Raw genomic sequence first — 26,216 nt, forward strand, 5'->3', positions numbered from 1 at the left:
ACAGTTACATACTGAGGTAGAGAGGTTAGTGATCATGTTTTATATTAAAAACAGTTACATACTGAGGTAGGGAGGTTAGTGATCATGTTTTATATTAAAAACAGTTACATACTGAGGTAGAGAGGTTTATGATCATGTTTTAAATTAAAAACAGTTACATACTGAGGTAGGGAGGTTAGTGATCATGTTTTATATTAAAAACAGTTACATACTGAGGTAGAGAGGTTAGTGATCATGTTTTATATTAAAAACAGTTACATACTGAGGTAGGGAGGTTTGTGATCATGTTTTATATTAAAAACAGTTACATACTGAGGTAGAGAGGTTAGTGATCATGTTTTATATTAAAAACAGTTACACACTGAGGTAGGGAGGTTAGTGATCATGTTTTATATTAGTTACACACTGAGGTAGGGAGGTTAGTGATCATGTTTTATATTAGAAACAGTTACATACTGAGGTAGGGAGGTTTGTGATCATGTTTTAAATTAAAAAACAGTTACATACTGAGGTAGGGAGGTTAGTGATCATGTTTTAAATTAAAAACAGTTACATACTGAGGTAGGGAGGTTAGTGATCATGTTTTAAATTAAAAACAGTTACATACTGAGGTAGGGAGGTTAGTGATCATGTTTTAAATTAAAAACAGTTACATACTGAGGTAGGGAGGTTAGTGATCATGTTTTAAATTAAAAACAGTTACATACTGAGGTAGGGAGGTTAGTGATCATGTTTTATATTAAAAACAGTTACATACTGAGGTAGAGAGGTTTATGATCATGTTTTAAATTAAAAACAGTTACATACTGAGGTAGGGAGGTTAGTGATCATGTTTTATATTAAAAACAGTTACATACTGAGGTAGAGAGGTTAGTGATCATGTTTTATATTAAAAACAGTTACATACTGAGGTAGGGAGGTTAGTGATCATGTTTTATATTAAAAACAGTTACATACTGAGGTAGAGAGGTTTATGATCATGTTTTAAATTAAAAACAGTTACATACTGAGGTAGGGAGGTTAGTGATCATGTTTTATATTAAAAACAGTTACATACTGAGGTAGAGAGGTTAGTGATCATGTTTTATATTAAAAACAGTTACATACTGAGGTAGAGAGGTTAGTGATCATGTTTTATATTAAAAACAGTTACACACTGAGGTAGGGAGGTTAGTGATCATGTTTTATATTAAAAACAGTTACATACTGAGGTAGAGAGGTTAGTGATCATGTTTTATATTAAAAACAGTTACACACTGAGGTAGGGAGGTTAGTGATCATGTTTTATATTAAAAACAGTTACACACTGAGGTAGGGAGGTTAGTGATCATGTTTTATATTAAAAACAGTTACACACTGAGGTAGAGAGGTTTGTGATCATGTTTTATATTAAAAACAGTTACATACTGAGGTAGAGAGGTTAGTGATCATGTTTTATATTAAAAACAGTTACACACTGAGGTAGGGAGGTTAGTGATCATGTTTTATATTAAAAACAGTTACATACTGAGGTAGAGAGGTTTGTGATCATGTTTTATATTAAAAACAGTTACATACTGAGGTAGGGAGGTTAGTGATCATGTTTTATATTAAAAACAGTTACATACTGAGGTAGGGAAGTTTGTGATCATGTTTTAAATTAAAAACAGTTACATACTGAGGTAGAGAGGTTAGTGATCATGTTTTATATTAAAAACAGTTACATACTGAGGTAGGGAGGTTAGTGATCATGTTTTAAATTAAAAACAGTTACACACTGAGGTAGGGAGGTTTGTGGTCATGTTTTAAATTAAAAACAGTTACATACTGAGGTAGGGAGGTTAGTGATCATGTTTTAAATTAAAAACAGTTACATACTGAGGTAGGGAGGTTAGTGATCATGTTTTAAATTAAAAACAGTTACATACTGAGGCAGGGAGGTTTGTGATCATGTTTTAAATTAAAAACAGTTACATACTGAGGTAGGGAGGTTAGTGATCATGTTTTATATTAAAAACAGTTACACACTGAGGTAGGGAGGTTAGTGATCATGTTTTATATTAGTTACACACTGAGGTAGGGAGGTTAGTGATCATGTTTTATATTAGAAACAGTTACATACTGAGGTAGGGAGGTTTGTGATCATGTTTTAAATTAAAAAACAGTTACATACTGAGGTAGGGAGGTTAGTGATCATGTTTTAAATTAAAAACAGTTACATACTGAGGTAGGGAGGTTAGTGATCATGTTTTAAATTAAAAACAGTTACATACTGAGGTAGGGAGGTTAGTGATCATGTTTTATATTAGTTACACACTGAGGTAGGGAGGTTAGTGATCATGTTTTATATTAGAAACAGTTACATACTGAGGTAGGGAGGTTTGTGATCATGTTTTAAATTAAAAAACAGTTACATACTGAGGTAGGGAGGTTAGTGATCATGTTTTAAATTAAAAACAGTTACATACTGAGGTAGGGAGGTTTGTGATCATGTTTTAAATTAAAAAACAGTTACATACTGAGGTAGGGAGGTTAGTGATCATGTTTTAAATTAAAAACAGTTACATACTGAGGTAGGGAGGTTAGTGATCATGTTTTAAATTAAAAACAGTTACATACTGAGGTAGGGAGGTTAGTGATCATGTTTTAAATTAAAAACAGTTACATACTGAGGTAGGGAGGTTAGTGATCATGTTTTAAATTAAAAACAGTTACATACTGAGGCAGGGAGGTTTGTGATCATGTTTTAAATTAAAAACAGTTACATACTGAGGTAGGGAGGTTAGTGATCATGTTTTATATTAAAAACAGTTACACACTGAGGTAGGGAGGTTAGTGATCATGTTTTATATTAGTTACACACTGAGGTAGGGAGGTTAGTGATCATGTTTTATATTAGAAACAGTTACATACTGAGGTAGGGAGGTTTGTGATCATGTTTTAAATTAAAAAACAGTTACATACTGAGGTAGGGAGGTTAGTGATCATGTTTTAAATTAAAAACAGTTACATACTGAGGTAGGGAGGTTAGTGATCATGTTTTAAATTAAAAACAGTTACATACTGAGGTAGGGAGGTTAGTGATCATGTTTTATATTAAAAACAGTTACATACTGAGGTAGAGAGGTTTATGATCATGTTTTAAATTAAAAACAGTTACATACTGAGGTAGGGAGGTTAGTGATCATGTTTTATATTAAAAACAGTTACATACTGAGGTAGAGAGGTTAGTGATCATGTTTTATATTAAAAACAGTTACATACTGAGGTAGGGAGGTTAGTGATCATGTTTTATATTAAAAACAGTTACATACTGAGGTAGAGAGGTTTATGATCATGTTTTAAATTAAAAACAGTTACATACTGAGGTAGGGAGGTTAGTGATCATGTTTTATATTAAAAACAGTTACATACTGAGGTAGAGAGGTTAGTGATCATGTTTTATATTAAAAACAGTTACATACTGAGGTAGGGAGGTTTGTGATCAGGTTTTAAATTAAAAACAGTTACATACTGAGGTAGGGAGGTTAGTGATCATGTTTTATATTAAAAACAGTTACATACTGAGGTAGAGAGGTTAGTGATCATGTTTTATATTAAAAACAGTTACACACTGAGGTAGGGAGGTTAGTGATCATGTTTTATATTAAAAACAGTTACATACTGAGGTAGAGAGGTTAGTGATCATGTTTTATATTAAAAACAGTTACACACTGAGGTAGGGAGGTTAGTGATCATGTTTTATATTAAAAACAGTTACACACTGAGGTAGGGAGGTTAGTGATCATGTTTTATATTAAAAACAGTTACACACTGAGGTAGAGAGGTTTGTGATCATGTTTTATATTAAAAACAGTTACATACTGAGGTAGAGAGGTTAGTGATCATGTTTTATATTAAAAACAGTTACACACTGAGGTAGGGAGGTTAGTGATCATGTTTTATATTAAAAACAGTTACATACTGAGGTAGAGAGGTTAGTGATCATGTTTTATATTAAAAACAGTTACACACTGAGGTAGGGAGGTTAGTGATCATGTTTTATATTAAAAACAGTTACACACTGAGGTAGGGAGGTTAGTGATCATGTTTTATATTAAAAACAGTTACACACTGAGGTAGAGAGGTTTGTGATCATGTTTTATATTAAAAACAGTTACATACTGAGGTAGAGAGGTTAGTGATCATGTTTTATATTAAAAACAGTTACACACTGAGGTAGGGAGGTTAGTGATCATGTTTTATATTAAAAACAGTTACATACTGAGGTAGAGAGGTTTGTGATCATGTTTTATATTAAAAACAGTTACATACTGAGGTAGGGAGGTTAGTGATCATGTTTTATATTAAAAACAGTTACATACTGAGGTAGGGAAGTTTGTGATCATGTTTTAAATTAAAAACAGTTACATACTGAGGTAGAGAGGTTAGTGATCATGTTTTATATTAAAAACAGTTACATACTGAGGTAGGGAGGTTAGTGATCATGTTTTAAATTAAAAACAGTTACACACTGAGGTAGGGAGGTTTGTGGTCATGTTTTAAATTAAAAACAGTTACATACTGAGGTATAGGAGGTTAGTGATCATGTTTTATATTAAAAACAGTTACATACTGAGGTAGGGAGGTTAGTGATCATGTTTTAAATTAAAAACAGTTACACACTGAGGTAGGGAGGTTTGTGGTCATGTTTTAAATTAAAAACAGTTACATACTGAGGTAGGGAGGTTAGTGATCATGTTTTATATTAAAAACAGTTACATACTGAGGTAGGGAGGGTAGTGATCATGTTTTATATTAAAAACAGTTACATACTGAGGTAGGGAGGTTAGTGATCATGTTTTAAATTAAAAACAGTTACATACTGAGGTAGGGAGGTTTGTGATCATGTTTTAAATTAAAAACAGTTACATACTGAGGTAGAGGTTAGTGATCATGTTTTATATTAAAAACAGTTACATACTGAGGTAGAGAGGTTAGTGATCATGTTTTAAATTAAAAACAGTTACATACTGAGGTAGGGAGGTTTGTGATCATGTTTTAAATTAAAAACAGTTACATACTGAGGTAGAGAGGTTAGTGATCATGTTTTATATTAGAAACAGTTACATACTGAGGTAGGGAGGTTTGTGATCATGTTTTAAATTAAAAACAGTTACATACTGAGGTAGGGAGGTTAGTGATCATGTTTTAAATTAAAAACAGTTACATACTGAGGTAGAGAGGTTAGTGATCATGTTTTATATTAAAAACAGTTACATACTGAGGCAGGGAGGTTTGTGATCATGTTTTAAATTAAAAACAGTTACATACTGAGGTAGGGAGGTTAGTGATCATGTTTTATATTAAAAACAGTTACATACTGAGGCAGGGAGGTTTGTGATCATGTTTTAAATTAAAAACAGTTACATACTGAGGTAGAGAGGTTAGTGATCATGTTTTAAATTAAAAACAGTTACACACTGAGGTAGGGAGGTCTGTGATCATGTTTTATATTAAAAACAGTTACATACTGAGGTAGGGAGGTTAGTGATCATGTTTTATATTAAAAACAGTTACATACTGAGGTAGGGAGGTTAGTGATTATGTTTTATATTAAAAACAGTTACATACTGAGGTAGGGAGGTTTATGATCATGTTTTATATTAAAAACAGTTACACACTGAGGTAGGGAGGTTTGTGATCATGTTTTAAATTAAAAACAGTTACATACTGAGGTAGGGAGGTTAGTGATCATGTTTTAAATTAAAAACAGTTACATACTGAGGTAGGGAGGTTAGTGATCATGTTTTAAATTAAAAACAGTTACATACTGAGGTAGAGAGGTTAGTGATCATGTTTTATATTAAAAACAGTTACATACTGAGGTAGGGAGGTTAGAGATCATGTTTTAAATTAAAAACAGTTACATACTGAGGTAGGGAGGTTAGTGATCATGTTTTAAATTAAAAACAGTTACATACTGAGGTAGGGAGGTTAGTGATCATGTTTTATATTAAAAACAGTTACATACTGAGGTAGAGAGGTTTATGATCATGTTTTAAATTAAAAACAGTTACATACTGAGGTAGGGAGGTTAGTGATCATGTTTTATATTAAAAACAGTTACATACTGAGGTAGAGAGGTTAGTGATCATGTTTTATATTAAAAACAGTTACATACTGAGGTAGGGAGGTTAGTGATCATGTTTTATATTAAAAACAGTTACATACTGAGGTAGAGAGGTTTATGATCATGTTTTAAATTAAAAACAGTTACATACTGAGGTAGGGAGGTTAGTGATCATGTTTTATATTAAAAACAGTTACATACTGAGGTAGAGAGGTTAGTGATCATGTTTTATATTAAAAACAGTTACATACTGAGGTAGGGAGGTTTGTGATCAGGTTTTAAATTAAAAACAGTTACATACTGAGGTAGGGAGGTTAGTGATCATGTTTTATATTAAAAACAGTTACATACTGAGGTAGAGAGGTTAGTGATCATGTTTTATATTAAAAACAGTTACACACTGAGGTAGGGAGGTTAGTGATCATGTTTTATATTAAAAACAGTTACATACTGAGGTAGAGAGGTTAGTGATCATGTTTTATATTAAAAACAGTTACACACTGAGGTAGGGAGGTTAGTGATCATGTTTTATATTAAAAACAGTTACACACTGAGGTAGGGAGGTTAGTGATCATGTTTTATATTAAAAACAGTTACACACTGAGGTAGAGAGGTTTGTGATCATGTTTTATATTAAAAACAGTTACATACTGAGGTAGAGAGGTTAGTGATCATGTTTTATATTAAAAACAGTTACACACTGAGGTAGGGAGGTTAGTGATCATGTTTTATATTAAAAACAGTTACATACTGAGGTAGAGAGGTTTGTGATCATGTTTTATATTAAAAACAGTTACATACTGAGGTAGGGAGGTTAGTGATCATGTTTTATATTAAAAACAGTTACATACTGAGGTAGGGAAGTTTGTGATCATGTTTTAAATTAAAAACAGTTACATACTGAGGTAGAGAGGTTAGTGATCATGTTTTATATTAAAAACAGTTACATACTGAGGTAGGGAGGTTAGTGATCATGTTTTAAATTAAAAACAGTTACACACTGAGGTAGGGAGGTTTGTGGTAATGTTTTAAATTAAAAACAGTTACATACTGAGGTAGGGAGGTTAGTGATCATGTTTTAAATTAAAAACAGTTACATACTGAGGTAGGGAGGTTAGTGATCATGTTTTAAATTAAAAACAGTTACATACTGAGGCAGGGAGGTTTGTGATCATGTTTTAAATTAAAAACAGTTACATACTGAGGTAGGGAGGTTAGTGATCATGTTTTATATTAAAAACAGTTACACACTGAGGTAGGGAGGTTAGTGATCATGTTTTATATTAAAAACAGTTACACACTGAGGTAGGGAGGTTAGTGATCATGTTTTATATTAAAAACAGTTACACACTGAGGTAGAGAGGTTTGTGATCATGTTTTATATTAAAAACAGTTACATACTGAGGTAGAGAGGTTAGTGATCATGTTTTATATTAAAAACAGTTACACACTGAGGTAGGGAGGTTAGTGATCATGTTTTATATTAAAAGCAGTTACATACTGAGGTAGAGAGGTTTGTGATCATGTTTTATATTAAAAACAGTTACATACTGAGGTAGGGAGGTTAGTGATCATGTTTTATATTAAAAACAGTTACATACTGAGGTAGGGAAGTTTGTGATCATGTTTTAAATTAAAAACAGTTACATACTGAGGTAGAGAGGTTAGTGATCATGTTTTATATTAAAAACAGTTACATACTGAGGTAGGGAGGTTAGTGATCATGTTTTAAATTAAAAACAGTTACACACTGAGGTAGGGAGGTTTGTGGTCATGTTTTAAATTAAAAACAGTTACATACTGAGGTAGGGAGGTTAGTGATCATGTTTTATATTAAAAACAGTTACATACTGAGGTAGGGAGGTTAGTGATCATGTTTTATATTAAAAACAGTTACATACTGAGGTAGGGAGGTGTGTGATCATGTTTTATATTAAAACAGTTACATACTGAGGTAGGGAGGTTTGTGATCATGTTTTATATTAAAAACAGTTACATGCTGAGGTAGGGAGGTCTGTGATCATGTTCTAAATTAAAAACAGTTACATACTGAGGTAGGGAGGTTTGTGATCATGTTTTATATTAAAACAGTTACATACTGAGGTAGGGAGGTTTGTGATCATGTTTTAAATTAAAAACAGTTACATACTGAGGTAGGGAGGTTAGTGATCATGTTTTATATTAGAAACAGTTACATACTGAGGTAGAGAGGTGTGTGATCATGTTTTATATTAGAAACGATAGGTTATGTAGATAACCTAGTTATATTAGTATTGGCTAAGCGTCCCGCTCTGAGCCTTACGAGATACTCTATATCTCCTGTGATACCTAATGTATCTCCCACGAACAAAAAACACATGCACCCCACCTGTATGGGGCCCCGCCCCTTATGGTGGTACCACCCATATAACCATGACTCTGGTCATGAAACACCCTTCCTCGCCAAAAACCCGTCCCAGGAAAAGACCCCTCAAGAGGGAACTCAGGGCGCGCAGAGCGGGACGCTTAGCCAATACTAATATAACTAGGTTATCTACATAACCTATCGTTATATTTCATATAGCATCGCGTCCCGCTCTGAGCCTTACGAGATAATGGGGAAGAGCGGGCGCGAGACCCGACAGATGTACCCCCTGAGGACCCGTAAGCCCACATCAAGGGGTGCGGGGAGCCCTGTCACCCCATCCTTCCTAACGAAGGGGGGGCGCAGTCAACTCCACCTGAATGCGAACAAGAGGGAGCCAGAACCCCTTGAACACACCGTACAGGCGGAACCACGTGTGACTCAACACACTGCGGCCCATACCCATACACTCCTGCTACCCGACCAAAGGACGGGAAGCAGGAAAGGCCACAGACCCCAGAACCGCCTGGGAGACAGAACCCCCGGTCATGTCCATGAGGAAAAACCTTACAAAGGAGCCCGGGGAGGACCATGAAGCTGCAGCACAGATGGCCTCCACCGAGGCCCCACCCAGGAGAGCGGCCGAGGCAGCCACCCCACGAGTGGAGTGCGCCCTGACGCCCCCAGGGGGATCCTGCCCAGCCAGCGTGTAGCAGAGGGTAACACCCTCGCACAACCAATGGGACAGGCGCTGCTCCGACAGTGCCTTACCAGCACGAGCCCCACCGTAACAGACAAAAAGCTGGTCGGTAACCCTGAAATCCTGAGTACGGCTGAGGTAAATCCCCAAGCACGGACTGGACATGACAGGTGAAGGCCCGCATCTAACTCACCAGTGTGAGGAGGAGGACGAAACGCCTGAACCACAATATCCCGGGAGCGGAAGGAACTCCGGATATTCTTAGGCACGAAAGCAGGATTAGGTCGCAGAGTGACACCGCAATCGGTCCGAAAAGACAGGCACTCTGGACGTACCGAGAGAGCACAGAGCTCACCTACGCGTTTAGCGGAAGTGACAGCCAGAAGGAACGCGGTCCTGAAGGACAGCTGTCCCAACGGCGCCCGCTCGAGCGGCTCAAACGGGGCCAAGGACAACCGACCGAGGACCAATTGAAGATCCCAAGTCGGAGCCAAGGAGCGTTGCACCGGCTTAACGCGTCGAGCGCCAAGCAGGAAACGCTTCACAAGAGGGTGGCTGAACAAGACATCCCCTCAAACCCCTCATGATAGGAGGATATAGCTGCTGCATATACCCTCACCGTCGAAGCCGACAGTCTATCAAGGAGAGACTGGAGGTAACTAAGGACAGCAACCAGGGGGCAGGAGACTGAGTCCTGGCCCCCCGCCTTACACCACACTTGGAACATACGTCATCTGCCCGCGTAAGCGCGACAGTGGAGGGAGCATGCGCATTCCAGATGGTAAACCATCAGGATCAAGGACCTGCGCCCCTCAACGTACCCGTCCCAACAACTGACCTAACAGATGTATGGGGAAGAATCCCTGGCGGCACGGCATCGGTCCCAGACCTGCCTGGCCATGTCCAGACGCAATCCTCACCCGTCAGGATGAGGGCCGCCCCGCGACAGTACACCTGCACCCACATTCTCCCTGCCGGGGATGTGGGGAGCCCTTAGGCCGCGCAGATGGAGGACGCCCATAGCCAGCCGCCCGCCGCCTGGTGCAGACAGGGGGAGCGTACTCCTCCCTGTCTGTCGATACACGACACTGACGTCGTATCGTCCGTCCTGATCAACACCATTTGTGGACCAGAAGGACCGCTTCCAACACTAACACATTGAACGTAGCGCAGACCGGGCAGCATGGTTTGCCAGCTGCCCCCTACTGCGTTGGCCCGACGCGTCACCAGCGAGGGAGGCGTCGGTGAAAACGCGACGTGAGACAGCGCCGTAACCGTCCTAGGACGGAACCTCCCGAGCGTGTTGACAACACGCTCTGAGACGGATGCCCATAGCCCTCCAACCGTTGACTGGGAAGAGGAATACTCTACATCCAGTCTACAGCAACCCCAGGCTGGTAGAGACCTGCCTGGTACGAGACCTGACGATCCACCTTGACCGCGAAGGACCAGAACGTCATCAGGGCAGAACACTCCGTAACCCCGGATGACGCAGAGGCTCCAGTGCGGCCTCCACGCACTTGGTGAAGATGCGGGGAGCCAGAGAAAACCGAACGGCAGCCTCTGGTACTCATACGCTAACCCTGCAAAGGAAGCGTAGGTAAGCCCTAGGATGGAAGATCGGGGATGCGCATACGCATCCTACAGGTCTATGGAGGAGAACCAGACCCCCACCTGACAGTGTTCAACAGGTAGGAGACGATCCAAAAAATGCTGAACCTTCCCATGGGACAGGTCCAGCCTGGGTCTTACACCCCTCCCTCCCGACTTCTCGGGCAGAGAACACCGGGAGGAGAACGCCACGACGATGGCTTGCTTCGTCCACAGAGATTGGATCTCGTCGACCAGAGCTGTCCCTGCTGGAGACCCCGACAACAGGGTCTGTACCAAACCTGAAAACGGGTGGGGTTGTGTAAACACAAGTCCCCGCCTCACCATTCTCTCCATCTACCTCGACATATGGTACTGCCGTAGTCATATGTGACGACACTCCCAACGCACCCGCCGTCACGTGGCGCAGGTCCGCCAGGAACTGTAGATAGTTGGCCCGGTCCCCCCCGCTGTGCGAAGACAACCCTGGAATCGTGCGAGGAGCGCGTTCCGTGTCGGAACACCTGACCCTGACACCACCCACGAGGCAATCGCACCCAAGGGGGAACCCCGACAGAAAAGGGCCTGTCTGATACGGGGGGCTTCCGATCAAAAAAGCCCCCCCACTGAACACCCCTCCAGAACATGCCGAAGGAGTTGTTCTGCAGCCGGACATGCAAGGTGTAAGGCCCCCATGGGTTCCTACACACCGTAGCCCTGCAGTGATATCACTACCACCCCAAACCATGTGAGCTGCGACCACTTGCCAATATTCCAGGAGTGGGAGCACCAACATGATACCTGGCCTGGCGAAGGCGAGGCCGGGGAAGCCCGCACTGTGTGCCTCAAAAGGTTTCGAGCCCCCCTGCTGACAACACTTAAGTTGACAGACGTAACACCAGGCTCAACCAACACAGTTCAAGGTGTGGGAGCCGCTTGACAGCACAACATTCTCACGGACAGACCCAGGCTCAGCCATCAACTGGGTGTCAGCCCCTGTCTCCATGAGAAGCGAAGAATGGGGCTGCATACGCTTCAAGAAGGTTCGCGGCCCGCAGCCAAAGGAACACACCCAGAGCCCCGCTTCTGAGGGTAACAGAAAGCGGACTGAGCGGGGAGCGGGCTGCTCGCGGCAAAATGACGACGGAGTGGTTTACCAACACCGAAATCACCCAAAATGGCCGATCCCTCGGCCGCCAAGACTGTCGGCCTCGCGATACCCTGTCGATTTTCCAACCAGGGCACCACTGGCGGGGGAAACATGGCCGCCTGTCGAGGGCCCCGTCATCGCCGCTGACGAGGCCGTGCTCTCTCTTCTTCTGGCTGCGCGGTGTGAGGCGGTGTAGGGCCTAGGACAATACCGCCCGCGCTCCAGCAGAAAACCAAAATCCCCTGCGGAGAGGGGAACCCTGAGCGGTTATAGCTTGCGGCTGGGTCAAAGCTAATAACGTCAACATCCTCGACGGAGTGGTTTACCAACACCGTGCGCGATGTGTCGACGTCGGCCGGCCCTCAAGGCCCCTCCACCAGACACCATTTCTGTAATAGAAAAAAACACCAATTCGAACACAGTTCTAATCGTTGCCAATTCCATACCGTGGCGGTACAAGCCTTAACAGCCCACCAGCCACTCGCCAGGCCGACCCATGGTGTCGGCCGGGTGGGGCATTGTTTCAATATATCAAAAACAAAGGACTGACGTTAACATGGAGCACCAGTGGTGATTGCAAACAGCACCCTCCACTGTGGTGTGGACCATGAAAAGGTTAAATGAATAAAAGAGCTAAACCACAAAAACTGTAGAATGAGCAAACCCATACACACAAAGTTTAAGGGGAGACGGACCAGACCCGTCTTCATTCAAAATATTCACAACAGAACACCAGCCCTAGTTTAGCCCATTTACCAAAAAAGGTAAACAAAGCCCCCCCCCCGCACTACTCCCCCAGTATACCGATTGACCGTCAGTATGAATGGTTTGAGAGGAGAGAAAGCTTGTAGCAAGACAGACCTTCTCATAGCAGAGTGACAAAATGAAACAATAGCCCCCTACACAGGGCCGCCCCAGGAGATGGGGGCCTCGCGTCTAAAAACGCACAGGGCCTCACATTTCTCCCAAGCGGCCCTGCCCTTACACTACTGCAGCCTAACGCCAGGCAATGTGGAACCCAAGACAACAATTGCCTGTGCACAGACACGCAACATGTTTACCATGTCGGCTGGACCCATAGCCCCACTACCCGACGCCAACCCAGATGGGAACACCGTTCAACAAACCCCGCCGGAACACAAGGTAATACCTGGCTAGAACCTAGCCACGACCTACCCCGTTGTCAACCCATTTACCCGAAAAAGGTAAATAGAACTCAAAACCCCACAACAGCTACCGACTGACCTTCATTGATGAACCGGGCAAGAGGCGGGAGAGTGACAACATCTCACGGCGGAGACATTAAAACAGCATAGCAATTAGCAGTAGTGATAGCATGCGGCAGTAGCGATAGCATGTTAGCATAGCTTTAGATGTTTTAGCAGCACGCCCAAGACAGCTTGGAAACCGTTCCCTGCAGAGAACGTTCACCAAACCATCTTGCCCCTGGCGCCAACACACAACAAGGTTGTGTTAACAACACAAACCAGCATTACTAACACTAATACCCATGCCTGAAGACACAGGGCCTACCTGAGTACAAGCTGGCCCGACAGCCAGCCTTGTACAGCTGAACCTCGATGTGCAGTCATCAAACGAGGAACATCACAGGCCCGTCGTGTCGCCGAAAACATGCGTCGAAGATGCCAGGGGCCAGCAACCTCCGGTAAGCTTCCAACATTATTAATCTTCCTTAATCTTTTCATTCCGCTAGCTCGTATGGTGCAAGCATCCAGTACGCTGGGACGAAAATAGAGGAAGGGTGTTTCATGACCAGAGTCATGGTTATATGGGTGGTACCACCATAAGGGGCGGGGCCCCATACAGGTGGGGTGCATGTGTTTTTTGTTCGTGGGAGATACATTAGGTATCACAGGAGATATAGAGTATCTCGTAAGGCTCAGAGCGGGACGCGATGCTATACGAAATATAACAGTTACATACTGAGGTAGGGAGGTGTGTGATCATGTTTTATATTAAAACAGTTACATACTGAGGTAGGGAGGTCTGTGATCATGTTCTAAATTAAAAACAGTTACATACTGAGGTAGGGAGGTTTGTGATCATGTTTTATATTAAAAACAGTTACATACTGAGGTAGGGAGGTTTGTGATCATGTTTTAAATTAAAAACAGTTACATACTGAGGTAGGGAGGTTAGTGGTCATGTTTTATATTAAAAACAGTTACATACTGAGGTAGGGAGGTCTGTGATCATGTTCTAAATTAAAAACAGTTACATACTGAGGTAGGGAGGTCTGTGATCATGTTCTAAATTAAAAACAGTTACACACTGAGGTAGGGAGGTTAGTGATCATGTTTTATATTAAAAACAGTTACATACTGAGGTAGGGAGGTTAGTGATCATGTTTTATATTAAAACAGTTACATACTGAGGTAGGGAGGTTAGTGATCATGTTTTATATTAAAAACAGTTACATACTGAGGTAGAGAGGTTAGTGATCATGTTTTATATTAAAACAGTTACACACTGAGGTAGGGAGGTTTGTGATCATGTTTTAAATTAAAAACAGTTACATACTGAGGTAGGGAGGTTAGTGATCATGTTTTATATTAAAAACAGTTACATACTGAGGTAGGGAGGTTTGTGATCATGTTTTATATTAAAAACAGTTACATACTGAGGTAGGGAGGTTTGTGATCATGTTTTATATTAAACACAGTTACACACTGAGGTAGGGAGGTTAGTGATCATGTTTTATATTAAAAACAGTTACATACTGAGGTAGGGAGGTTTGTGATCATGTTTTATATTAAACAGTTACACACTGAGGTAGGGAGGTTAGTGATCATGTTTTATATTAAAAACAGTTACATACTGAGGTAGGGAGGTCTGTGATCATGTTTTATATTAAAAACAGTTACATACTGAGGTAGAGAGGTTAGTGATCATGTTTTATATTAAAAACAGTTACATACTGAGGTAGGGAGGTTAGTGATCATGTTTTAAATTAAAACAGTTACATACTGAGGTAGGGAGGTTTGTGATCATGTTTTATATTAAAAACAGTTACATACTGAGGTAGAGAGGTTAGTGATCATGTTTTATATTAAAAACAGTTACATACTGAGGTAGAGAGGTTTGTGATCATGTTTTATATTAAAAACAGTTACATAGGGAGGTTAGTGATCATGTTTTAAATTAAAAACAGTTACACACTGAGGTAGGGAGGTTAGTGATCATGTTTTAAATTAAAAACAGTTACATACTGAGGTAGGGAGGTGTTTGTGATCATGTTTTATATTAAAAACAGTTACATACTGAGGTAGGGAGGTTAGTGATCATGTTTTAAATTAAAAACAGTTACACACTGAGGTAGGGAGGTTTGTGATCATGTTTTAAATTAAAAACAGTTACATACTGAGGTAGGGAGGTGTTTGTGATCGTAAAATAAGCTATGCCTTTATTCTCCTTGAGGGAAATGCAGGCGTCATAGCAGGAGGATATATATCCTCGGCGTAGCGAGACGACGCGAGCCCTCCTCGGCGCAACTCAGCCTTTCCCATCGAGGTTCGTGAAACTCAAACACCCCGGCACGGGGGGGGGAGAGAGAGAGCGTGGGTCTCGGCGCGTCACTCCTGCATACGGACTTACGGTCCGACACTTTTTTTTTTATTGATTGCTGTTCCGACAGTTTCGTCCATCGTGGATTCCTTTACGTATAACGGCATCATCTCCCGACCGACCTCCCGGTTCAACCCTCGTTTAACTGAACCAGTGACGGGTCATGCTGCAGAACCTGCCTCATCTCAGTCCTCAGTGTCCAGTGACGGGTCGTGCTGCAAAACCTGCCTCATCTCAGTCCTCAGTGTCCAGTGACGGGTCGTGCTGCAGAACCTGCCTCATCTCAGTCCTCAGTGTCCAGTGACGGGTCGTGCTGCAGAACCTGTAGAACCTGCCTCATCTCAGTCCTCAGTGTCCAGTGACGGGTCGTGCTGCAGAACCTGTAGAACCTGCCTCATCTCAGTCCTCAGTGTCCATGGCCACATCTTACCGTCACGACTCTGCGTATTGAACCCAATATGCAGACAAAGAGGAGCGGCAGACAGGTATGGGTATATTTAATACAATAGTAAAGACAGGTAACCTGGGCATTGAACTGGAACTGTCCGAGGCGCTGATGACATTTTCCGACTTTCGCTCGCATTAGACTCCTCTATATCTATCCACTCGTTTATAGTTAACGGGGACGTTAAATCAAACGTAACATTGTCCGCGGAGTAGGTCGTGTTTTTTTTTTTTATCCACTTTTTCTCCATATTTTCTATTTTTCTCCCATCCCAATTTCGTATTTCCAATTCTCCCCGCCCCTGTCTTGAACGTTGCTAGACTATGCCTCCCACTGGTCGGCTGTAGTGAGGATAGCAGCCTGTCGCATCTTTTCACCGCAGCAGCGCGGACTCTCAGTGGCGAGGAGGAGTAACGCGTGGGAGGCTCACGCTGCCCCCGATACTTCCTGTTTCCGCCGCACCGGCGTCACCCAACCGACCTGTAGGAGTCGCTGTCCACAATGTCCAATCCCCACCCACCGGCTTTCCCACCCTCTAACACCTGCCAATTGTGTTAGTATGACGGCCGGCCAAGCCGGTAGCAACGCCGAGAGCTGGGCTCGAACCCAGCGTATCCTGCGTTAGTGGCGAGCGCCTTGCCCACTGCGCCACTCAGCCGCCCTGGAGTAAGTCATGTTGACACAGTTTCCGTTTGACGAATGGCAGTTGAAACTTTCTACAACATTCTAAAGCCAGCGCAGTGATATATTCATGGTGATTTAACTAAATATAATAATCATGAATATACTCACTACCTATCTAGATGTGATTTATTTAGAGATGTCTACCGCACGAATTCTAGGTGTCAAAGAAGCCAACATAGCAATTTGGTCAGATATGGTGGAGAAGATAAAGCACAGCATTTGAATTTGTAATCCTTGGTGTTAAACGAAATGGTGGTTATTGTCCATGGGGGGTCCTGAGGGGGGGGGGGGGGGGGGGGAGAAAGGAAGGGTGCAGAAGAGCTAGCAAGAGCATGTATTGTAGTGTATCGTAATTATTATGTATATCCTTTAATCTACATTTATTTTTATTTAAATACTGGACTATCATAGTCCTATGATTTATTGTGGAGTTTTACTTTTAATGTTTGTGTGTCTAGTTTTATGTCATGTCAAAGAAAAATTGAAAAAAAAAGAAAATGTTCACAAAAAAATGAATATACTCACGGCTCAGAACGCTCTCGACCAATCACAATGTGTGGTGGGACCTACCTGTTGTATAATGTGATATAACCGTCACAGTGTTGTGACTCAGTACAGTGAGTGAGTAGTGGGCAGGCGGGCAGCAGCTCTGACCACCTGGGGGAGAAACGGTCCCCTTTACCAGACGGCAGCAGCTGAAGCAGTTTGTGGTTGGGGTGGTTGGGGTCTGTATACGTCCTGGATGGAGGGAAGCTCACGTCTACTGATGTCCTGGGCCGTTCACACCACTATCCGTGGGCGGAGCAGTTTCCGTACCAGGCCATCAGTCAGGGTGCTGCCTCTGTAGGGCCCACAGGATCTGGGGGCTGCCTCTGTAGGGGCCCCCAGGATCTGGGGCTGCCTCTGTAGGGGCCCCCAGGATCTGGGGGCTGCCTCTGTAGGGGCCCCCAGGATCTGGGGCTGCCTCTGTAGGGGCCCACAGGATCAGGGTGCTGCCTCTGTAGGGGCCCCCAGGATCTGGGGCTGCCTCTGTAGGGGCCCACAGGATCAGGGTGCTGCCTCTGTAGGGGCCCCCAGGATCTGGGGCTGCCTCTGTAGGGGCCCCCAGGATCTGGGTGCTGCTTCTGTAGGGGCCCCCAGGATCTGGGGCTGCCTCTGTAGGGGCCCCCAGGATCTGGGGCTGCCTCTGTAGGGGCCCCCAGGATCTGGGTGCTGCTTCTGTAGGGGCCCCCAGGATCTGGGGCTGCCTCTGTAGGGGCCCCCAGGATCTGGGGCTGCCTCTGTAGGGCCCACAGGATCTGGGTGCTGCCTCTGTAGGGGCCCCCAGGATCTGGGTGCTGCCTCTGTAGGGCCCACAGGATCTGGGTGCTGCCTCTGTAGGGCCCACAGGATCTGGGTGCTGCCTCTGTAGGGGCCCCCAGGATCTGGGTGCTGCCTCTGTAGGGGCCCCCAGGATCTGGGGCTGCCTCTGTAGGGGCCCCCAGGATCTGTGGCTGTTTGTATCCTGCTCTTCCTTCCCAGAACCTCCCCCCCCATGTTGTCACGTCTCCCCAACACCTCGTCCCCAACCCTTCTCCTTGTCACGAAGCCATGTCTCTTCACACCCCATACATATATATATATAATAAAAAAAATTAGATGATATATTTATATTAGATTAGATTTAGATTATTGGATTATATATTGTTAACGTTAGGTTATGACTATAACCAAGTTCTGTTAGTTAGGGGCGATGCTTGGCATCGCTACTGCACTATCTCGCGTACGTGCACGCGTACTGAATAAACCACAAATGTACCTCTAATACCAGTATTAGTCTGACCACACCCCTCATCAGCTTACCTTCATAAGCAGGTGTGTGGTCACCTGCTCTCCTCCTTCCCAAGCTTTCACCACAAGGTGAGGACAAGGGCTGCAGCGGCGTCCGATGCCAAGCATCGCCCCTAACTAACAGAACTTGGTTATAGTCATAACCTAACGTTCTGTATCGTTAGTGGCTTAGCTTGGCATCGCTACTGCACAAGGGAGGCCAAGCGGAGCCACTTGGCTGACAAATACACCCCGCTGACAGCCCCCCAAAACCATCAGAACAGGGAGGGCCGAGCCCCCCCGACCCCCCCTAATGGAGGGTAGCCCCCCTATTAGGGACGTCACGGGAGGGCGACGGACCCGACCGTGCGAAGAGGCACTCAAGCAACTCAACGCACAGGGTGAGCAGACCGTGGCTTGACCCCACGACTACACACACGCACAACCCGCATGCCACCCGGGAACGAACGGAGGAACAACCTCGTTACTGCCCCCAGAATCACGGGGTCAAGGGCAAACCCAACCCCGTGGCAAGGCCGTAGCAGCGGAGCACGAAGGAAGACCCAGACCCACCAAAAGGACTGGACTCCCTGGAATGGGGGCCCGGAGAAGTCCATGATGCCAGCATCAAGACCCCACCAGGTGGGCACGTAGTGCCCCGCCCCCCACATCGCCAGCGTATTCGGACAAAGGCCCCTCAGTTACTGCACCTGGTATTCCCAGGCGGAACCAACCAGGCCAGAACCTGCCCAGCTTCCGAGATCGGACGAGACCGGGCGTGTTCAGGTCGGTATGGCCGTAAGCCGAGCGGGCCCCGTCCCCCCAATAGTACACCGCCCGGCACACTGACCCTGCAGAATAGGCAGTCAGCATGGCCGTAAGCACACAAAAAAGGTTAACCAACGGAAGCAGGCAGCGCACCGGGGAAAAACCAGGCAACAGGCTGTTAACCCTAGCCTGGAGACTGCGGACGAGACAGGCGCCAGAGGGGACAGCTGAACACAGCCGCCCCGGCGGAAGGAGCGTAAGCTGGCGGTGTTGCATGACCAAGCCTCCATTTAACAACCCCCACCCAGAGGGGTCGAGGCAGAGAAGGCTGACACGATTGGCAGACGTCATGAACGTGCAGGGGCACCCTCAAACGGTGAACCCGGGAGTTGACACTGCTCCAACACACCAGGGAATCAACCACCTCGGTGTTACCCAATGCGGTGGTTGTTCCTATAACCCCTCAAGAAAAAACTCCAAAACACACCTGCGGGTATACACCGGCTATACCGCAGTACAAGTGTTTCAGTTTCCAAAAAGGGTTAACCCAGGCCTACGGGTCGCAAACATCACTTCGGACCGGGCCTGGCGGTACGGGAAGCACAGGGTCACCAGAGGAGGTCAAAAAACCACCCCCACAGGCCCCTCTTCGCCATGCGTGAGAGAGGAGCGAAAAATAATGGAGAACCAGCCCCTAAGCACACCGTACCTGGTATTCCCCGGCGGTCTCCCAACCAAGTACTAACCAGGACCAACCTGTGTAGCGGCCGAGATCCGACGAGATCGAGCGCGTACAGAATGGCATGGCTGTAAGCCATGACGACAGTGCTGAGTAAAAACATACCCAACCAGGGTCTCCATAGCGCTTAACCCTGTGACACCCAGACCGACCTGGCATTTTTCCCCCTGAAAAAAGCCCAAGTCCCTCAGGGTACCAGAACAGCAGATCTGCATCCCCGGCGGACAACGGGTTCAACTGATCTGGACCAGCGTGACCAGAACCAGTCCCGTGCCCTAACCACGCCGACATGCCTACTCCAGGAGAAGGGCAGATATGCGTGTTGATCTTAACATGAAAAGAAGGCGCCACCCAGACGTCGGGACGAACCGCGCCTGGTGGCCCACCCCAAGGGCGTGAGACCCCACTACATATGTTCAGATCCATCCCGTCATCATCCCCCAGACATGAACGAGAATCCGTCGACAACCCACCCAGGTCATGGGATGTGGTCGCCGGAAGAGGAAAAACCCCCATCTCAGTTGCTTTATAAAAACGCTGTTTCAACCACAAGCAACTAAGGCGTGCCAGTCAATCGCCTGTTTACAGCGAGCTAGCACTATACGTGCGTCGGGACACACCCCCATCAATGAACAGGCTATTTAGACCTGTCATTGAATCCCCAAGGCGCCCAGGGGAACGACAAGAGGGGTGTGACACTCCCTAACTCCAACACTTCTGGAATAGAAAGAAGGAAGCATCAACAGTATGTATCCCAGTCTACACAGCCGGGGTAAAAAATGTTCACATTTTTACATCCCACCACCCTCCCATAGGAAAGAGACGGGGATCCCCAGAGAGACTTCCCACGCGAGCTGTACAGATTGAAAAGAATATATTGCACCTTGAGCCATGTAAAAAACTGGTTTTAGGGCCTCCGGGGAAGAGGCACCGAACCCATACACACTCAATAAACGAATTGAATCGAATATACATACAATAGAAAAGGACCCTTCTAGAGGGTCCACTCACTTTGACAATCTTAGGAGGAAGGCTCTGTACTCTGATGGAGGCTTCCTCACATGGATGAAGGAGTCCGAACTCACAGAAGGCCTGAGTAGGCGCTTGGTGAGGAGGAGCCCTGACCACCCCCCCTGAAAACAGATCCATCACATGGACCTGAACAGCACACGGAAGTCCTACCAACAGAGACGCGCACGGTGACGTACTCTATGGCGGGGGAATTCCTGCGGTGCACACGCCCAATATACCAGGCCGTGGGACCAGGAACTCCCTCCCCCCCCCCCCCCCCCCCCCCCCCGTAACGTGCCGAACCGCCACGTGACGGGAACCTTGAAGGACAGGGGGTGTACCCCTGACCGACAGAACAATGGGGAGAGGAAAGGTTACCAGTTCACCCCTTTACGACCCCACACCCATGATACGACGTAACGACAAAAAGAGAATATGACACAGTCATAGTCAGCTCTATGAAGCGTTTCACAGCTCCACACAGCGCACGAGCTAACCTGCTATCTGATTTTTACTAAGGAAAAACACAGAATAGAGAGGGCTCTAAGAACCCCGGTCCAACATACACATGTGCTTCTGTGGCCAGTACAACCCAGTTGTAGGTCACATGACACACACAACCCATCATCACCTACAAAAAATGGCAAAAACACTCAACAGAGGAACGCCGTTTTTTTCACAATGAGAGAATACATCATTCTTGATTAGTATCGACCACAGGCCTTGCTAAGCACACATGACAGCAACCAAACCAATTTCCCTTTAGGAAATAAGTTTCTCCAGCAGATTTAGCACAACCTCAGCAATCAAGCTGAGGGTTACATCGTATCCCTACCACACAAAAGACACAATTAATGCACAACATGTCTGATAGGAGGTGATAAAGTCCCCAGGGAACCGGGGGGGGAAACACAATCCTCCTATTTTACCCTCAATACGGCCAGTTAAAACAGGAAAACCTGTTAATGTGTGAACTCACTGTTCATTGTCATTACAGTCTGAGAAAGAACATTCTTTTACTCACTCGTCACCAAGCATAGCTTCATAGGTTAGTTGCCTTAGTAGTGAGTACACGGTACACATAAACACCATGATGTTTCTCACACAACAACCAGATCAATACATCACGATCTGCACGGAGAAGCTAACGGCCAGTGACAAAAACAGCTCACACACAACCCGCAACGTATCTCAAATGCATTGCAACAACACACGTTTTGGGAAAAAACACCGTTATTCACAATACATTTAGCAAGGTAAAACCAGAAGACGTGTTATGAGGTCTGGCCAACCCCGTACCTGCCCGGAACGCAGATCAGCGAAGTGCAGTCACAAGCCACCGTAGAACACAGCCGTCCCGTGTTGTTCGATCCGGGCAGCGTCGCCGCTCCACCAGTCGCTACAGTCCTCTTTGTTGACGCAATCCCCGTCTAGGCTCAGGCAGGGTCGACGAACATCCCCTGTCAAGGATGACGTCGTGGTCAAGAGTGTAAAACATGTTAAAATCAAAGCACGTTCAACAGAAAAGCATCAAGCTAACGGCTGCTCCAACCGTTCGGGTGCTATTGCTTCCGCTCGCGAGACGCCGATCTACGACGCACGCGATCAGGAGCGAGCTCCCGGCGGCGCGCGAGAAGCCAAGCTACCCCGCGCCAGGCCACCGACCGGCTAACCGTAAGCTATGAACATGTAAACAATGACATAACACTCACCCAGACAGGCCGCCGTTCTGAACCCTCCTCACTTTTTAAGAGAAAAGAGAAAACAAGACGTCAACACCGCTTCACAACGGTGACTTTACCACGTCCGGCGGAATCAGCACAGTACCAACTGGCCTGTATAGCTGACTTTGAACATGAATCTGCCGCTATCGCACATTACATGCACATATCCCCTCGTGAAGGAATACTCTCATTTGGATATGAAAGATGGGGTCTTAACACGGTGACAGAGAGAATCCACTCGTCCAGAACACACAGGGATCACCAGTGTCAATGGTCGCGGCCCACTAGTTAAAACTATAATGGTCGCCAGACCAAGGCCTTCTGTCGCCTAGACGGCTAAACAAAGGACCCTAGCCTGGGGCCGGTTTCCATAAACTTTGTCAAGTAGCCCCCATAGCACTAACAGACAAGTGGAGCCCGCCAGCAAACACTACTCACCCAACCTGGAACGCACCGCTCCTCACAACAGCGGCATGTCCGACAGTTCAGCTGTGGCCTGACAGGTTTCACCCCAACAAACACAGCAAGGAACTGCAGTTGAGAAGCATGCAGCGGCGTGCTCCCAATACGAAAACCGGTGGAGGGTTTGTAGAATGATCATCATCTTCTAGACACTCCAGTACGAAGACAATATCGCCGTATTTTCTCGAAAATAGTGAGAGAGAAAATAAAGATATGATGTCAACGTATCCTTGTTTCCCAAGCTGTTCCTAATCCAATTTCTTCCATCATGGTGTCAAGTGTGGGGATCTACCGAGGCACCTCTTCCTTGTGGTGAAAGCGAGAAGGAGGAGAGCAGGTGACCACACACCTGCTTATGAAGGTAAGCTGATGAGGGGTGTGGTCAGACTAATACTGGTATTAGAGGTACATTTGTGGTTTATTCAGTACGCGTGCACGTACGCGAGATAGTGCAGTAGCGATGCCAAGCTAAGCCACTAACGATACAGAACTATTTATTGTAGGGCCAATATAACTGAGGGCATACATACATACCCTCATCTCGCACCTTGTTGCCCATATGCGCATGTCCAGAGTTAATTATATTGTTTTGTTATATTGTTTACACTGCTTTTTTATTCTATTTTATTTTTACTTCTCCACTGTACTATAATTATGTCACCTGTACCATGTCTTATGCTACCTGTACCTCCCCCATGCTGCTATGATGCCTGAATTTCCCCAAGGGGATCAATAAAGTAATATCTTATCTTATACGCATCACCCCCACCCTGCCTATATCCTGCCGTCGTGTCTTTCATGTAACCCTACACCACCGGGCCCGCCCCCCTCACACCGGGCCCCGCCCCCCTCACATCGGGCCCCGCCCCCCTCACACCGGGCCCCGCCCCCCTCTGCCACATGTATAAATTGTGTTCCACAATGTTTATGGAGGAGCTCTTTCATGTGGCTTATAATGAAGTTGTATTTGGATACTCTGAGTTAATAAATCTGTATTAACCAAGTCTACTTGACTGATTGAGTTAATAAATCTGTATTAACCAAGTCTACTTGACTGTCTGAGTTAATAAATCTGTATTAACCAAGTCTACTTGACTGATTGAGTTAATAAATCTGTATTAACCAATTCTACTTGACTAATACTGAGTTAATACATCTGTATTAACCAAGTCTACTTGACTGATTGAGTTAATAAATCTGTATTAACCAAGTCTACTTGACTGTTTGAGTTAATAAATCTGTATTAACCAAGTCTACTTGACTGTCTGAGTTAATAAATCTGTATTAACCAAGTCTACTTGACTGATACTGAGTTAATAAATCTGTATTAACCAAGTCTACTTGACTGATTGAGTTAATAAATCTGTATTAACCAAGTCTACTTGACTGATTGAGTTAATACATCTGTATTAACCAAGTCTACTTGACTGTCTGAGTTAATAAATCTGTATTAACCAAGTCTACTTGACTGATTGAGTTAATAAATCTGTATTAACCAAGTCTACTTGACTGATACTGAGTTAATAAATCTATATTAACACTTTGGCTGCCTAAGGTTAAATTCATGATATACCATAGATTGCCAGCTCTATTTGTCTATGGAGAAAGTCCCCTTCTTTGCAGGGCTATAACTTTTTAAATTCTATTGCTACATTGCCATTATTAGGGCCCATTCAAAGTCCTATATGTATTGTTCATTGTGTAGCAACGTTAAACTTTTTCATTCACATATTCATAGTAAAGTATGGTCTAATGTATAAGTATGTTTTCATCTCTTTCTGCAGCTTTCTCCAGAACGTGATATATAGCCCCAAATGCATTATATTGATGATGAAATACAGTTTGATGGCAATCAGCGCGATATAAAAAATTCCAACTAGACGTACTTCTAGAAGTTACTACACGTCATCTGATGTTGACCGGATGGGCGAGGGGGCGTTTATAATTCCGTGGGCAGCGTTATACCAATCATCTAATGTGGGTCAAATGTTGATAATAGCAGTTAGTATCGAAGACGGTAACGTTACACGCTAAAACTCACCCCAGTCTCCGCACGCCGTTGGGCGATCATCGTAGAGTAGAAATTTTATCATTATGGGATGGCGATTTACCCGGTCCATCTCCAGCTTGTATAATGGTATATACGTCCAAATCATGTTGTTTATCGAGTTATTGGCAATCGATCGCTATGTAGCGTGACGAGCCAGAGTCCCGGGACATGTACCGAGTGCCCAGAAGCAATACGGCCGTCCAGCAAAACCTCTACTGCGCTTCCTGTTAAGCGATTGCGCCGATCGGCCACCAGATGGCGCTCCTGAACCGCCAGAGAGCTCAGTGGGTCCTCCTGGTGGATCTCAGGCCAGCGGAGGGGACATATGAATCAGATTCCAGATTTTTGAAATATTGATATTAAAGACACTGTAAAGCGTCATCGGCAACTTGAGCATGGCCGGGAATGACGCTTTAACACGGCTCCTGGCAGCCAAAGTGTTAACACTTTGATCGCCATGGTTCAAATTCATAATTTACCATCCCTAGCCAGCTCTATTTGTCTATGGAGAAGTTCCCCTTCTTTGCAGGGCTATAACTTTTTAAATTCTATTGCTAAATTGCCATTATTATGGCCCATTCAATGTGCTATATGTATTGTTTAGGGTGTAGCAACGATATACTTTTTCATTCACATTCATACTAAAATATGGTCTAAAGTATAAGTATGTTTTTATCGTTTTCTGCAGCTTTCTTCAGAACGTGATTTATAGCCCTAAATGCATTATATTGATGATCAAATAAAGTTTGGTAGGAATCTGTGAGAGATAAAAAATTTCAACTGGATGTACTTCTAGAAGTTACTATGTATAATCTGATGATGACCGGATGGGCGGGGGGTCGTTTATAATTCCGTGGGCAGCGTTAGATGATTCATCCAGTGTGGGTCATATGATCATCATAGCAGTTTATATGGAACACGTTAGAATATAACGCTGCAACTCACCGTGGCTTCCTCGCGCCGCTGGCAGATGAGCGTGGAACAGAATTTTTTCTATTATGGGATGGAGAAATGCCCGATCCATTTCCAGGTTGTATAATAGTATATACGTCCAAATCATGTTG

The sequence above is a fragment of the Notolepis coatsorum genome, assembly GCF_963971535.1.
Source record: "Notolepis coatsorum genome assembly, chromosome: 12".
Classification (NCBI taxonomy): Eukaryota; Metazoa; Chordata; class Actinopteri; order Aulopiformes; family Paralepididae; genus Notolepis; species Notolepis coatsorum.